This window comes from Girardinichthys multiradiatus, chromosome 10 (assembly GCF_021462225.1).
Source record: "Girardinichthys multiradiatus isolate DD_20200921_A chromosome 10, DD_fGirMul_XY1, whole genome shotgun sequence".
NCBI classification, from domain to species: Eukaryota; Metazoa; Chordata; class Actinopteri; order Cyprinodontiformes; family Goodeidae; genus Girardinichthys; species Girardinichthys multiradiatus.
Window position 1 is genome coordinate 20,124,667 of NC_061803.1, and position 17,786 is coordinate 20,142,452.

The window sequence follows — 17,786 nt, forward strand, 5'->3', positions numbered from 1 at the left end:
AATATCATGTTATATTTGTATAAGGGTCCTTCTAGCATTGTTGCTGGTTTAACAACAAAACTACATGTGCATTAATATTCGGATATGATGTGCATGTCAAGTGCTGTATAATTGTGATATTTAGCCCATTTTATTTCACCCAGGACACTTATAATTTTGCTTAGAGATGCACCAATCAATCAGCCAGAGATCGGTATTGGCCAGTTGTTCTTTGATTTTCTTTGATCGGTGATCCACTGATCAACAATCAAGAAATCAGTTTTTTGTTTTTTTTGTTTTTCCTTTTCATTAAATGCAATAAAATTAAAACTTTTAATATATTTGGTCTGTAAATGCATCAACCAACGGCATGCCAGGGTTCCTATGGAGTCTGAAAAAGTATGGAATCTGATTTTATAATTTATGGAAAAGTATGGAAAAAAAGACAACTAGGTATGGCAAAATGTTCTAGTTGCAAGACTATACCTTATTCCAGTATCAAAAAAACAAAATCTAGATTAAACTGCTGTACTATTTAACTGAGGCTCTCTATCTTTGATTTGCCAATAGCAAGCTGGTGTTTTATTCCATCTCATTAATGGTTTTTGTTTTTGAGTTACTGACTACTGATAAATATGCACTCAAAAGTTAAGATTCCACCATTTTACAGGTTTTTGCATCTAGATCCCTCTCAGATCCAGATTGTAAATATTACCCATATTACCCTTAATATGGGTCTGGCTTGGATGCCAAACGTAGCATTCATACTCATATTATTTTTCAAATAGAAACAGTTATCACAGATCTGAAGCTGTGCCTAAAAAAAAATCTTTTAGTTTAGAATAATACAGTAAAGATTTGGCAACTATAAGTATTATAGATTTCAAAAGATAATTTAAGTTGGTTTACATGCCAGAAAAAGCTGTGAAATAACCCTTTACCACACTGATGAATGATAAGCCCACTTCACCATTATGTTTTGTAGTGACATATTGAACCTAGAAGGAACCACAACCCAACAGTTTAAAAATGCATTATCCTCTAATATTAAGAGTTTATACAAACTGTGGAAAAAAGTAAAAATTTGGGTGTAAAGCAGTCTATAATTTTAAACCTTTAAATTCATTAGAACTCTGGCATGCTCTGTAATCCTCAATCAGAAGATTATAGATTTATGCTGTAATGCATAAATGGGGGTGATCTCGTTATTCTTTGGTTTTGTGTTCGATTTTAAACCACCTCTATCAAAGAACCTAAAACATATTTTTCCTCTTCTGTGTTCTGGTCCTTGAAATAAGATATCAAAATTGGTGAAAATCAGTAGCGGTATCAGACAGGAACCTGATCAGTGCATCTCTAATATTTTGTTCTAGTTTGAGTCATCATGCAGTTCCTTCATAAGCTACAGCCACATGGATACTGATTATCAGTACCATCATATCCAAAGATCCACTAAAAACCATTTAAATGTTATTCAAACATTCTGGATGGATATGTTTTTTGTTTTTGTTTTGAGGAGAATGAAGTATTTCTGCAGACTCATGTTCCAATTTACCACTGATATCTCTCACAGGTTCTGTTTACTGCAAGTTTGAAAGGTTCACAAAAACACGGAGGTTACTCACTACAGGAACTATAATGCATGTTTTAACCACTCCACACAACCTCACTTTATAAAGTGAAAACTATCACTGGTAAATTTTACACAGAGCAGCTTTTTCAATTACACATCAACCTTAAATTTGACAACGAAGTCTTAAGTTGAATCATATTAAAACTTTAATTATGGGACGTTTACATACGGTGACCTTTACCTAAAAAAAACAAACAGCATCTGTTCAGCCCTGCAGATATTCTCTTATCACTGTCGCCCCCTAGTGACACCGAAACGGATGGCGTAATCAAAACAAGCCTGTTTTCTTTATAAATGACTTTTATTTCACTTTACAAACATTGGGGTCACAGGAGATTAAATCAAACTATTCGTAAATTTGACCACCAAATAATTAATGCTTTTGTTATTTATTCGAACTTGCTTTAGAACTTTTTCTTGCTGTTATGTGCTTTAGAAGTAAAAAAAATTAAAAAATAAAACATTTTGATTAATTTGACATACTTGTATATACATAAATATTTGAGATCTGCAACTTCTTTGTGTTAAAAATTTTAGGTACAGCATGTCTATATCTCCTTATTTGTAGCTATCACAAATCTTAGTATAATTATACAATTGCACCATCATCTGAGTGCATCTCTAACCCAAGGAGTGTAAAAAGAGCTTGTATTTAGAGTACTTTTTAAAAGTATTCATACCTCTGAACTTTTTCACATTTTGTCATGTTACAGCCAGACTTGGCTGTAACATAATACTAATGTATTTTAATGGGATTTTATGTAATGGACCAAAACAAAATAGTGCATAATTGTGAAGTGGAACCAATCTTTTTGACATTTTTTACAAATTAAAAACGAAAATGAGTGGGGTCATTTTTCTTTTACAAGCTCAATAAAACTGCTCTGTGAGCATCAATTTTCATCTCTTGTCACATATTCTAAGTTTTATATTGAGCTGGACTTGGACTGGGCCATTCTTTCGCCATTCTATGTTTTCATCTAATCGCTTCCATTGAAGCTCTGGCTCTAGGTTTAGAGACATCCCTTTGAGAGGTGAACATCCATCCCACTCTCAAGTCTTTTGCAGCCTCTAATGGGCTTTCTTCCAGTATTGTATTATTTGCCTCATCCATCTTTCAATCAACTATGACATTTCCCTGTCCTATCTGAAGAAAATGAACCAACCATCATGTCTCAAATTGGGGAGGTTGTGTTCAGGGTCCAGTGTTATCTGCCGCACATAGCATTTTGCATCTAAGCTGAAAAGTTTGGCCTCTGTTACATTCTTAACCGTGTAGAGCACCTTCTTCCACATCTTTGCTGTGTTCCCTACATAGCTTGTGGCAAGTACCATTCTTATGGTTTTCTTTCAACCTTGGCTTTCTTCTTCTTTGTTGTCACCCTTTCATAAAGGCCAGATTTGTGGAGGGCACTATTCAGTTGTCCTGTCAGCAGATTCCCCTACCCGAGATGTAGATCTTTGCAGCTCTTCCAGAGTTACCATGGCCTTTTAGCTGCTGCTTTGATTATTGCTCTGCTTGCCTGGCTAGTCAGTTTAATTGGCCTCTGTGAGATTTTCAAAGCTTGGGAGATTGTTCTATAACATAACTATCCACAACCTTATCCCTGACCTGTCTGGGTTTGGTTCCTCAGTCTCAGTCATGATGCTGTTAGTTCACTAATAAAAGGTTTAGGATTTATACTGAGATTAAATTACCCACACATGGACTCTGACGACAAATCTTCACATATTAGGAGACTTCTGAATGCAGTTGGTTGCACTGAATGTTGTTGACTACCAAAGTAAAGGGGGCTGAATGCAAATGCATAGCACACTTTTCAGATTTTTATTCGTTAAAGACAATTTTCAAATTTCCTATTACTTTAAAGTTGTTTACTGCTTTGTGATGGTGTATCATGTAAAATCCCAATAAAATACACTGAGGTTTGGCTCTATAACCTGACAAAATGTGAACAGTTGAAAATGTGTGAATACTTTATCAAGGCACTTTATGTGCAGCCCCCCTTAATGCACATAATACAGAAAGAGGGTAATTTTAAAGGTCTCTAACATCATAAAACACAATATTTAGATTTCCAAACAATTACTGACATATCTAGAATTGATGTGAACTCTGACTCATTATTGGCCACGAGGAAAAGCCAGATAAGGTAATATTCTCACAGAGAGTTAAAAGTGAGTTCAGATTTTGTAGAACGAGAACACAAGTGCAGTTGTAATGTCTCTCATTCCTGGTTTACATACAAGTTCTTTCACTCAACTCTGACCGGTCTTATTTTTGGTCATGTGAAAATGTCCGAGTTGATCTTTAAAGCTGCTTGATTCATTTTTTTTTCTCCTCACAAATACTGCTGTTGTTAAACAGCCAGAAGTTGAATTTTAAAGTAAAATTTCTCACTGCATGGTTTAGTTCCCATGACGCTGTCATACATTTCCGCCATACATTGACAGAGGGGCCTACGTTCCTCCTGCAACTACATAATGATCCAAAATGCTGAGTGACCCACTTGACTGCACAAAAATAAAAAATAAACTTGCTGTGTTTAGTCATATAGTTTCTAATTTCTCTCATATAAGTATTTGTGTGCTCTTTAATTCTGCTCTTCACCTGAAACCACAAAGTGAAGCCAACATTGCAGTGCATGGTGTAATGTCGCTTTCCAACAGTTCAGGTTTCAGACACACATCGTGGTCTTTGATTTAACTATGTAGACATTTTCTGCCACCAGTAAAATGAATAAGCCCCTCTGTGATTAGGCATGAGCCGGCATCAGATTTTCATGGTATAATAACCTTTAGCTTCGATTTGAAACTATTTTGATTTGGTTTCAGCCAAAATACGTAAGATTCTGCACGTTTGAAGAGATATTGTGATTTCAAACAGATGTTCAAAACACTCAAAGACCTAAATGAACTATGAATTAATTGATTGATAGTGAATTATTTGCTAAACTGAATTACATTGTTGAAAATATTCTACTAAACATTAGTTCTTACATGCAGTTCTCTGCCTTGCAAGGAGAGCTTGGAGTCTTATCAAGCTGATGCTAGCTTTTTAATATCTGCCACAGGAGCAAGCTTGCAGTGAGCTGTTTATTTCACCAGTAGGCACAGTAGCTGGCAGTAGCACAGCTGTTTGGATTAAATCGTACTGTTAAAAAGCGATAGATGGCGCTCCAAACCATGTCTGTCATTTTCCTTTAACTGACAAATTTCCAAACTTACAGCCAACTTTATCTTGTTTGTTTTTAAGTAGGGAGAGATGGAGCATTCTCCACCTTTAGGCATCCAACACAGCTGACTGACAGCTTGTAGTAGTAAGTTGGGGGAGGCGGCCCTTACCATAGCTGTTTGTTTCCCCTACAAGATATATTTTCACTCAGCTTGCTTGATCTTACTGGTTTTGCAAGTTGTCAATAAGCTTTGTTGGAGGGGAAATTTTTGAGAAATCTCCCATGTACACAGCTGACTGGCAGCTTGCAGCAGCAAGCAAAGAGAAGTCTAGCTGTACTCTCCTGACAATCCGGACATCTGTTGTCTGAAGTCCTTTTTGCCTATCTCAATAAAAGGATTTTAAATTTTTACATTTTAGAACCACTGCTTCTTTTGAAAAGAAAAAACGGAAACCGGAAGCCAACCCATGCCTAAATACAACATAGAAAACCCACACATTTCCACTGCTGCCTGTTTAATGTAATGAGTAACAGAGAACCACTGCCACCCGCTGCTCAGGCGACATACTTGTTTGCACATATTTTACTGATTTCTGGTCACCTTTGTAGCACATTTGCTTCTTTTTCTTCTTATGTTTAACATACTAATACGGATCGTTTACCTGATACCAGCAGTATTTTGTGGATCACACTATGTATTACAAAGAATGTGTAATGCCATTTATAGATCTTGTTATATATGCCGAGTATGTAACACAAAGCAATCGTGAATTGCTTCATTTTACTCTCATAACAGGCCTGTTACAGTGTAAATATTGGACAGTGTTTGAATGTAATGAGTTAAAACTGCTGTTCAAACATTTGTGAATCCATTGAAGTTCAGTTATAAGTTTTGTGAAGGATTGATTCATTTGTGCTTCTTTTTTGTAGAACCTATTCTTGTAACGTACTTCTCCGACCATTCTGTTAACTACCCATCATCATTATTGGTGTTGCTTTTGGATGTCACCTACATGAATAATGGTAGTCAGAGCTGGGCCAGACTGTAATTGTAACTCATTTTCGTTGCAGAAGAGGCTTGTTAAATCAATCAAGAGAAGCCAGGTAGTTGTGTTTATTATCACCGAAAAGTACGTAAATCGACTTTTAAGTAATTTCCTGCGATTTTCTCTCAATTTCGCAGTCCCATGCGGAGTAAGTCAGTCATCTGTTGGCCTAAAAAAGCTGAGATGATAGTCAATTGATATCTCACAGCATGGAAAATGTCTGGTATAACTCTGCTAAATTGTCCCCGATGTAGTAATCTCTACCCTGTGGTGCTCCTGAGGACTTTCAAACATATGCCGGAAATTACTTATAAATACATCTTGGCCCAGGTGACACTCCATCTGTCGTCATTTTCTCACCTTTATTTTGATGAGTGGCTTAAAGCAGACGTTTTAGCACAAATGAGCTCACTGCCTAACTCCTCTGGAGTCCATTACGCGGCCCACGTTGTCTCGTTACATTTCTGTTCATGTAAAGATTCTGCAAAGGTCTTTGTTGTGATGTTGGATTGTCTGTAAATGGGTTTTTGTCATTGCTGACGTCTCAACAGAAGCATCACCACCCAAAGCCTTACAGTAATGACTGATTTGGGATATTGTTTTCTGTTGGCGTATTTCACTTCAAGCAGCTGGAAGGGGCCGAACCCTTAAACAGCTAGATGTTGTTGAAGTGCACTTGATTTCAAATTGCAGTGTTATTTTTGTTACCTCAGAGCAGTCCATTCTTTCTGATCTATTAAAAACAAATAAACGAATGAGGTATTACCATCTTGGAGTCGGATGTGTTGTTTTTTTTAAATGAAACTATTATCACAACAACATGAGCTTGAGGTCTTATCTTGTTCACGTTACAGACGTTTTTAAATCTTCAAGTCACCTAATGAAATAGTAAAAATGTCTGGAAACAATATTTTATCTCGAAATATTACAACAATTAAACTGTAATAGCAAACAAACTCAATATCTTATGATGGTGCCGTTATTTTGGCTAAAGTGGGCTTGAGCTATCATCTAGCATTAATGAACAAGATTTTGATCACATCAAAATGAGCTTGAGATCTAATGAGATTGTAAACTTATTCTCAAAACTACATAAGTTTCAGGTCATGTCGTGATATACAGGGATAGCTATCGTGACAAAATAAGATTAATATCCTCACACTGACCATATGATGGTAAAGCATTTTGATGGTTCATTACCCAAAGATGAGACACTTAAACTATTTGCAACGAATAAACTCATATTAAAAAACCCTTATCTCAACAAAATGAGCTGAAGGTCTTCTCTCAAGATAATGGGAAATTTCCATCATACCTGCACAAGCTTCATGTCTGTTCTCTGATATAACAAGAAAATACCACCATTGTCACAATATAACAAAGCTCCAGGACTTATCTTGATATAATGAAATCTATAACAAAATAAGTTTACGTTCTTTGCCAAATGAGATAGTGGAAGAAAACAAGCTTGAGGGGTTATTCACTCAAGAGAAGATTATGAAATTGTTATTGTAAAAAAAAACAAAAAAAAAACAAGCCCAAACTCGTATAATGAAATCATTTAATTGACCAAAGGAGATTGAGATCTCATTATCTTAAGATGATAATGACACACCCACGGTCACATTATCAAGATACAACATAACAAAACTTACTGTGAGCTTAGAATCTGCATCACCACCTAACAAAGACAATGATACTGAGATAAAGAAATAGTTTTCACAATAAAATAAATTTGAGGTTTTCTTGTCAGCATAACATGATAATGGAACCGTTATCACAAAAAAAAAGTTCATTGCCTGGAATATCAATAATGCAGCTTGTAACAAAACAAGCTTGAAATCTTTGTATTGACCTAACGAGATAATAACCATTGTTCACAAAAAACAACAAAAACATGCTGAGTGTTAATAAAACACTAAGCTTTTCATTTTTAGGGCACACTAACACTAAATCCCACAAACTGGTAAACATTAAACCACAATACATTCCCATTTGTACTTGCATGTCAAAAATAGCCTGTCAGACATTTTAAGATTGCAGCATTTAGTGTATTTTATGTGGTTTTGAACATGTAGAACTGGTGAATGTTTTATCAACTGAGGCATCTCTAGAGCTATTTGCATTAGATATGAAAGAAAAAATTTGAGTCTGTTGAAAATTTAAAACAGAAAATGTGGAAGAGACTTGTCTATTGGCCAAAGAAATCCAAAGAGGCAAATAAATCCAAACAGGTGGCTTTCACATCATCCCAGGAAGTACACCAATATAATAGCAAATAGTATGTAACAAAAACCTCGAAGCAGCTGTGCCTCATGTCACGTATGATTAAAGTCAGGCAAGAATGATAGTATTCCTCACTCACCTTTGTTTCTTTTTTTTATTTCATTCATTTTAATGTCTTTCTCTGTTTCTTTCTTGGATATAACCAAGTATCAGAGTTTCAACAGAGTCATTAAAATGCAGTGACAGTTCCCTATTCTCTTCTCTACAACACACAAATCGGAATTATAAATAAACTGCTGAAACTAATTGCTTTCATATTGATTGGTGATAAAAATTGGACCCAGCAGTCTTAAAATGCCTTAATTTAAATGTTCTTAAATTCTACACAATAAATATATTGCATCAAAGATGAATAAAAAAATTAACTTCAAAAATCCCCCAAATGTATCAAAAAAAGAATACATTCCAATAAAGTATGATAAAATAAAAATGTTGAAAAATAGATAAGACATTCAAATTAACTTAAAAAGGTACTTACATTAAAAAAAAATATATATATGCCCCAGAATATTAAGTATTGAATTAGACTTCGAACCCTGCTCATCTTGACTAAAACTACAATTAAAGAAAGAGGTCACAAATACAATAAAAAGATACTGAAACAGCCTAAGCTCTGGGTGTTCACATCCTTGACCAGTAGATGGAGCCAAATCCCTCCGTTCAACCTCTAAAAAGCAGAGGGTAATGACGGAGAACGAGTGGAGCAGGGAGAGGAGGTCTGAGGGGAAATGACATAAAGACCAGGAATGAGATTACAAAGAGAGGTAGAGGAAACCTTCGAAGTCTGGCTCTCCAAGTGTTGATGCAAATGCTATTTTATGTTTCACAAGACTTGACCTGCACACCTGGGATGGACCACTAACTCTGCATGACATTCATCAAAGTTGTTGAAAATGCTCAAACTCTCTCCCCACCTTCTTTGCCTCTCTCCATCTCTCCATGCTCCTTTGCACTGCCATTATTGCACGCCAGCTGTGTGGTACCCCAGGGGCCCCCGGTGAAACTGCAAGCCTCCTCCTGTTACTTCGGTACCTTGCAAATGTATTTATACTATTTGAACCTTTTTTGCATTTTTTTGCAACTTTCCTAAATGTCAGTGTATCTTAATAGCATTTTATGATAGCATTTTATTTCTCCTCCATCAGTCAAAACTTTGGACAGCCGCCTTTAGCTCTAACTTGGTATGTCATTAAGAGCTTTGCACATCCAGTGACTTAAACGTTTCTTAGCAAAAAATCTCAAGCTTCGTCAGATTGGAAAGACAGCGTTTGGAAACATTAACTTTTAAGTCTTGGCACAGATTTTTGGTTGGATTTGGTCCCTAATATTGTCTGGACCTTTCTAAAACATGAATTTGCTTTGGTCTGCACTATTCAATCATAGCTCTGGATGTATGTTAAGCTTTGCTCTCCTGCTATACGGAGACCTCAAACCCAGTCTGAAGTGTGTTGCAGCTTGAAATGTTTTTTTTCCCAGGATGCTCCTGCTGAAGAGACCCCACCCCCAAAGGATAATGCTGCCACCACAGTGCTCTATGAAATGTTCAAAGCTTGGGATATTGTTTTATTATCTAACTCTGCATTAACTCTTCATTTATCATCTAAAATCCCTACAAAGTACATTAAAGCCTTTGTTTTTAATGTAACTAAATGTGAAAAGAGTTAGAGCGACGTGAATATTATGGTATTCACTGCATATGTTCAGAATTTTCAAGCCAAAATTGTCAGGCTGCACAACTTCTGGAGCACAGGAAAGGTAAACAACTAATGTTTGCAGGAATGTAGGGTCTGTGATTGAGAAAATGCCATGTCCAGGTCTCTCCAGGGAGCAATGAGGGTCAGGAAGTAGCTAAAGCGAAAAAGGAGGAATTATAGGTCCCCCTCAGCTGCTAATTTGAAGGAATCCAGGATGCTTGTTTCTGAAATCTCTTCAATAACAGTGCAGGTCTCTGTGTGATGAAGTGCCACTTAATCCAGCGGTTTTCAGCGGGTGGAAATGTTTACAGCTGACGCCAGAGTCAAAGCAGACCCTCCGCTTGGTCATTTCCACAGGTGACACTTTTAACTTTACATGGTGGATGGATTTAATTTCCTCTTTTCAAATAAAGCTAAATTAAAATGTCAAACTTTAGCTGCAATCTTAACATCTGTATTTTTTTTTCATCTTCATACCTGATCTCATGTGATTTATCTCATCAGGTTTGAATAATAATGGAGACAGCTTATGTTTTATACTTGTTTATGGGGAAAATGAATCACAGGTGAGAAACAGGATATCCAATATTTTGTAGACATTTTTAGCCCTGAAATTCTTTGAAACTTTTTATTGCTTGTTGACTCATTTATCCCGTTTCCTTCAGAGTCCATTGAGTTGATCCTCAGTCACATTTTTCCTTTTCTTCTCTCCCATATGTTCAGATTTGTCAAACCACTTTAGGTCTTTTAGTTCGCTTAGTTTCCCCACCCGAGGCACTCAGCTTTAATCTTTGGCCTCATTTTTAATGCCTTATCAAATAGAAAGCATATGATGCTTGCTTTAAATCTTCATATCCTGCATTCACGTTCAGAGTATGGAGAAATAAGGCACATCTGTGGCACAGCGCTAATTATTAAAAAGCATCAAGAGCGAGGGAAAATTGGCAAATAAGAGAATGGGCTTTGCAGCTCAAAGATCTTCAGAACCTCTTCCAAATGTCTGTGCCCGTGGTGCTTTCTCTCACTCGTTTCATCTCCAGTGCACTTGCTGTGCCGAAAATTGTTACTGCGGGTCGACTGTTTACACATCGCACCCACACCCTGATATGAGGATAAAGCCCCTACGTTAAGCCAGAGAAAAGACACACTACAGCCACGTTTGAGACAGCTGGTGGAAACAGCGACAGCAATCAATGAGTTCCCTTTCCTGTTGTACTTCAAAACTTTAAAAACCGATGAGAGATATTTGGTATTAATGAAGCCCTTGATTGCAGTGGAATTAAAGAAATATCCATAAACACAAACATCCTTATGTAGAAATGTTATTTGGGTTTGTAGAGTGACATTTTCTAGCTGTCGAAAGTTATTTGTACAGATTTTGAAACAGACTTTGCCCTCAACTTGCAACAGCTGCATAGTATCAACTCTATTCTGCTTTTATAGGAGAATGTCTTTCAAGCAATAACACATTTAAAATTGCATAACATGTATGATTTAATTGCTTTTCAGTTAGGTTTTCAACCACAACACAGCACTGACACCACTCTGGTAAAATTTTGCAATGACAGACACTGATCCAACAAAACATTTGTCTCAGTGCTGCCTTTGATACATTTGTTCTTAACATCCTGATTGATAGACTTGAAAAGTACGTGGAATTGTCTGGTACTGTGCTGGTTCAGCTCTTACTGGGCAGACCAGAGATACTTTGTGTCACTTGATGATTATAAATCTAAACAAACAAAAATCAACAGAGGGGTTTCCTCAAGGAGCATTAAATTTCAACAGCCACATAAAGTCTACTGCTACCACCTTAAAAAAACATCACCAGAATAAAGGGTTTCCTATCTAAACAGAATACTGAAAAACCTTTACTACCCTGGGCAGGAGGTCAATGATCGACTTTGTTGTCATATCGTCAGACCTTCGGCCGCATGTTTTGGACACTCGGCTGAAGAGAGGGGATTGAGCTGTCCACTGATCACCACCTGGTGGTGAGTTGGATCCGCTGGAAGAGGAGAAAGTCGGACAGACTTGGTAGGCCCAAGCGCATAGTGAGGGTCTGCTGGGAACGTCTGGTGGAGCCCTTGGCCAGGGATGTATTCAACACCCACCTCCGGGAGAGCTTTGACCAGATTCCGGGGGATGTTGGAGACATAGAGTCCTAGTGGACCATGTTCTCCGCATCTATTGTCGATGCTGCTGCCTGTAGCTGCGGCAGTAAGGTCTGCGGTGCTTGTCGCGGCGGCAATCCCCGAACCCAGTGGTGGACACCGGCAGTAAGGGACGATGTCAAGCTGAAGAAGGAGTCCTATCGGCTGTGGTTGGCTTGTGGGACTCCTGACGTGGCTGACGGGTACCGTGAGGCCAAGCGTGCCGCGGCCGGGCAGTGGCAGAGGCAAAAACTCAGGCCTGGGAGGAGTTCGGTGAGGCCATGGAGAAGGACTACCGGTTGGCCTCGAAGCGATTCTGGCAAACCGTCCGCCGCCTCAGGAGGGGGAAGCAGTGCTTCGCCAACACTGTTTATAGTGGGGGTGGGAGGCTGCTGACCTCAACTGGGGACATTATCGGGCGGTGGAAGGAGTACTTCGAGGATCTCCTCAATCCTGCCATCACGCATTCCCTGGTGGAAACAGAAGCTGGGGACTCGGGGTTGGACTCTTTCGTCACCCAGGCGGAAGTCACCGAGGTGGTTAAAAAGCTACGCAGTGGCAGGGCTTCGGGGGTGGATGAGATCCGCCCTGAGTACCTAAAGTCTCTGGAAGTTGTGATGCTGTCATGGTTGACACGCCTCTTCAACATTGCGTAGCGGTCAGGGACAATGCCTCTGGGCTGCCAGACTGGGGTGGTGGTCCCCCTTCATAAGAAGGGTGACCGGAGGGTGTGTTTCAACTACAGGGGGCTCACACTCCTCAGCCTCCCTTGTAAGGCCTACGCCAGGGTATTGGAGAGGAGAGTCCGGCCGATAGTCGAACCTCGGCTTCAGGAGGAGCAGTGTGGTTTTCGTCCCGGCCGTGGAGCACTGGACCAGCTCTATACCCTCTACAGGGTACTCGAGGGTTAATGGGAGTTTGCCAACCGGTCTACATGTGTTTTGTGGACCTGGAGAAGGCATTCGACTGTGTCCCTCGTGATGCCCAGTGGGGGGTGCTCCGGGAGTATGGAGTCGGGGGCCCTTTATTAGAGGCCATCCGATCTCTGTACAAGCGGAGCAGGAGTTTGGTTCGCATTGCCGGCACTAAGTCAGACCTGTTCCCAGTGCATGTTGGACTCCGGCAGGGCTGCTCTTTGTCACTGGTCCTGTTCATAACTTTTATGGACAGGATTTCTAGGCACAGCCAAGGTTCCGGAGGGGGTCTGGTTTGGGGACCAGAGGATTTCGTCTCTTCTTTTTGCAGATGACGTGGTCTTGCTGGCCCCCTCTAGCCAAGACCTATAGCATGCGCTGCGGCAGTTCGCAGCCGAGTGTGAAGCGGCTGGGATGAGGATCAGCTCCTCCAAGTCCGAGGCCATGGTTCTCGACCGGAAAAGGGTGGCTTGTCCTCTTCAGGTTGGAGGGGAGTTCCTGCCTCAAGTGGAGGAGTTTAAGTATCTTGGGGTCTTGTTCACGAGTGAGGGAAGAATGGAGCGGGAGATCGACAGACGGATCGGTGCGGCTGCCACAGTAATGGGGGCGCTGTGCCGGTCTGTTGTGGTGAAGAGAGAGCTGAGCCGAAAAGCCAAGCTCTCGATTTACCATTCGGTCTACGTTCCTACCCTCACCTAAGGCCATGAACTTTGGGTCATGACCGAAAGAACGAGATCCTAGGAAGCTTCTAGGAAGAGAAAAGAGAGAACAAAGTTAAAAGCTGAAATAACAGCAAATAATGCAAAATTGGAGAGTAGTGTGAGAATGTAGCGAAGAGGGTGAAAGTGGTCATTATGTCCTCCAGCAGGCCTAAGCCTATAGCAGCATAACTACACAGATAGTTTCAGTTCAGATTATTTAATTAAACAGCGCTTATTTACAACAATGTCGTGTCAAGGCACCCCACAAAGGGTCCCACTGATGGTCATTGTTATACTAAACACCACAAGAATTGGGATACCTCCCTCTGTCAGACTGATTATAACCATTGGAAAAGAGAAGGGGTCATACAGGTAGCAGAAATGGAGGGTGTGTTTGCACCTCAACCATAACTGAGCTGGTTTAGGCTAAACCTGACTCCCCCTTACTCCAACCAACAGGGAGGGAGGGAGGCTCCCGCCCTGATAACCTAAGCCACTCTAACTATAAGCTTTATCAAAAAGGAAAGTTTTAAGCCTAGCCTTAAAAGTAGACAGGGTGTCTTCCTCACGGACCAAAACTGGGAGCTGGTTCCACAGGAGAGGAGCCTGATAACTAAAGGATCTGCCTCCCATTCTACTTGTAGAGACTCTAGGAACCACCAGTAAACCTGCAGTCTGAGAACGAAGTGCCCTGTTAGGAACATATGGAACCATGTATGATGGAGCTAGATCATTAAGGGCTTTATATGTGAGGAGGAGAATTTTAAATTATATTCTAGATTTAACAGGGAGCCAATGAAGGGAAGCTAAAATAGGATAAATATGATCTCTCTTTTTAATTTTCATCAGAACTCTTGCTGCAGCATTTTGAATCAGCTGAAGGCTTTTAACTGCATTTTGTGGACATCCTGATAGTGAATTACAATAGTCCAGCCTTGAAGTAACAAATGTATGGACTAGTTTTTCAGCGTCACTCCTGGATAGGATATTTCTAATTTTGGCAATGTTCCGGAGGTGAAAGAACGAAATCCTAGAAACCTGTTAAATATGGGATTTAAATGACCTGTCCTGGTCAAAAGTAACACCAAGGTTTTTTACTTTATTATCCGGAGGTACATTTAATGCCATCCAGGTTAAGTGATTGACTAAGCAGTTTCTTTTTTAAAGACTCTGGTCCAAAGACGACAACTTCTGTCTTGTCTGAATTTAGAAGCAAAAAATTTAAAGTCATCCAAGTTTTTATATCTTCAAGACATGCTTGTAGTGTATCTAACTGATTGGGTTCATCGGGATTTATGGATAAGTAAAGCTGAGTATCATCAGCGTCAATTAGTCTTTTTAAACGGCTCATTATAACATTCGAGTAACCAGTATTTGTTACTGGACAGTGGATAAATTCCCCCGAACTAATTCCATAATGTATAAGGTCATTATAAAAAAAAAACTAAACACAGCACATGGAACACACTGTGTGCCTGCATTCTTATGACTGAGCCCTCTGAGTTGTTACAGGAATTGCAGCTGAGTGCTACATTTAAACCAGCTCCAGATGGGCTGCACCACTCAATTAGTATCACCTGCTGAAAGCTAACTGCCTTCGTATTCTTAACACAGTCACTTTTCGAGGGAAGGAATGTTGGTGTTTTCTTTCTTGAAGGTTCGTTTAAGCTTTTAATAAGCTCATTTGAATCACTGCGGATGTTTTTCAGTCAATCCAAAAAGTCTGTGCTGCAGCTATGTAAGGTTTTAGAGGAAGTTCATGTCCTGTTCATGAGAAATCATGAAGGCATCTTTAAAACCTGACTCAGCTGCAAAATAACCTACCTTATGCATTCTTACATCAGCCAGTTCTGGGACAGGATGACAATGTTGTCAAGAAATCCACCCTGTTTGCGAAGAAATGTGCCAAAGAAGCAAGGCCAACAAACAGAGTTTCAGACATGATTTTATCTCCCGAGTACGCACCCGCTTCAGACACGAATATGCAGTCATAATTTGAACAGGAAAGCAAGGTTTCTCCATTAAACAAAGAGTGGATTCTGTCAGGAAGCTGCACGCTGGGTGGCCTCAGAGCAGACGATGAGCAGCGTCATCTTTACATGATGGGCTCTCAAACGGCTGATTAGAATTTAATAGATTTAATACAAGATTTCTTGATTACTCTCACACTTATTTAGTTCTGTAAATCCTGAAAAAATCCAAGAAGAATTAAGTTTTGGGCAAGCCTAAGCCCTACATTTATCTGTGTAAATTACTGTCAGGTTTACAGCTGAGCCAGATTATATTTACAGGTTTGAGTAGTGCACCTTGCAAAGTATTCTGGGAGATTTTGGCAGCCCTCGCATTAAAGCAGCACCACATTTCTCATTCACCGCCTACATATATCACAGCGTGCTCATAGTTTTTTCTTCGGCTCATAGAGACCATTGTCTGTCATTACTTGGCACCTGATAGAGCAACACTGAAAAAACCTCTGCAATTACAAGCGTACATTGCAAAAGACATGACTGATGACTCGCATGGTTTAAATTGTAGTTCAAGGCTTAATTCTGAAACAGGGTATGTAATTTATAGAGCTGTTTTGGCAAATTCAGGTGTTTACTATGGTGCTGAAAGTCAGTTAAAATATTGATACCGCTCTCATGTTTATACATTGTGGAGCATGACCAGAAAATGCTAAAAGAATATTAACCACTGAAGGTTTGTAAAAGAGAAGTTTTGCAAAAGAGGACACCTTCACGTGTATTTTTCAGGGCTTTTATGTGATACACCAACACAAGTAGTGCAGAAGTGACTTCTGGAGGTAGTTGGTTGCAATAGATTTTTATTTAGGGCTATCAGAGTAAAGGGGGCTGAATACACATATTTCAGATGTTTAATTGTAAACAATGTTGAAATCAATGTATCCTAATCTTTCACAACACAATTTTGCTGCAGTTTGTGTTTGTAGCATCACAATATTTAAATGAGTTTAAGAGGTACAAATACTTTTACAAGGCAAGGTACAATGCTTAATGAAGGAGTATGGCTGGTGACTGTGCGTCAAGAAGTTCACAGTGGTTGTGAAATGGTGGGTGTGGTTATTGAGGTCCAGCCAGACTGGTCACCACAGTTGCCTCTTTCTTGGTGAAAGGGCCAATCCATAGGATGTACTTTCTATTTTAATGGTTCCTCACAAAACCCGAAGCAAAACAGGAAACAATACTAGACTGAGATATAATGCAGGGAGTGTGACATTTTCTGTTTTCTTGTGTGAAAACCACATAAAACATCAGCAGAGAGGAAGAAATCCACTTGAGGTCAAAGACGTATCCTTTCACTCACCCAGGGCAGCTAGTCACCTCCATGTGACCTCCTGCCGGCAGACAAACAGATCAGGCCACCAGTTAGGGGTTAACATGAGGAAAACACAAATTACTGGCAGCAATTTGCACATTTCACTCATCTCCTCATTTCTCAAAAATTGTGTTGTTTCACAAAAACAAAGCAGGTTGCTTGCACTGTTATTTGGCTAAAGAGAGAGATTGTTCCTCACTATGTGACATTACACAGATATGCTGGAATGAATTGTGTTTAAATGAATGTTTGAAAAGAATGAGGAAAGTCTGTTATTGTCTAAAGTAACATGTACAAAGAGATGCACAGCCTCAGTTGGTAGTGAAATATTCTACATTATCAAAATTTTTGCACAAGAAATATTTTCTTCTATCCTTACTGTCCACTCATACTATTGTACTTTTCATATAAAAAAAGTCTGATTAAAAAAAGCAGCTTATTCAAGGTAAATTTGTATTACTTAAATCTTGATTAAATTAAAGGCCAGAAATTATTGAAATGAACTTAAAGAGGAAGAAAAATAAGAAAATGTATTCCTTTTTCAGAAATGCATCGGTTTATGGAAGCGCTAGTTTATGAACCTTTAAACTGCTGTTCGGTTTGCATTGGACAATTTTTTTTTACATTGAAATCTATGATTATGTATACTGGAAAAAGAGGTTGGCAAAAGTGTGTCACCTATGATTTTCCTAATTGAGAATGAAAAATGCAAGTATCTCCAGTTAGAGAGTATCTGTCTAAAAATGAAAACGCATAATATATTGCAGCAATTTATGGCAATATTATTTCACCCAGAATGATGGTACATTGCCTCTTATGTCTGCGTCTCATGTAAAAAAATCACTGGCTTCTGTGTAAATAACAATCC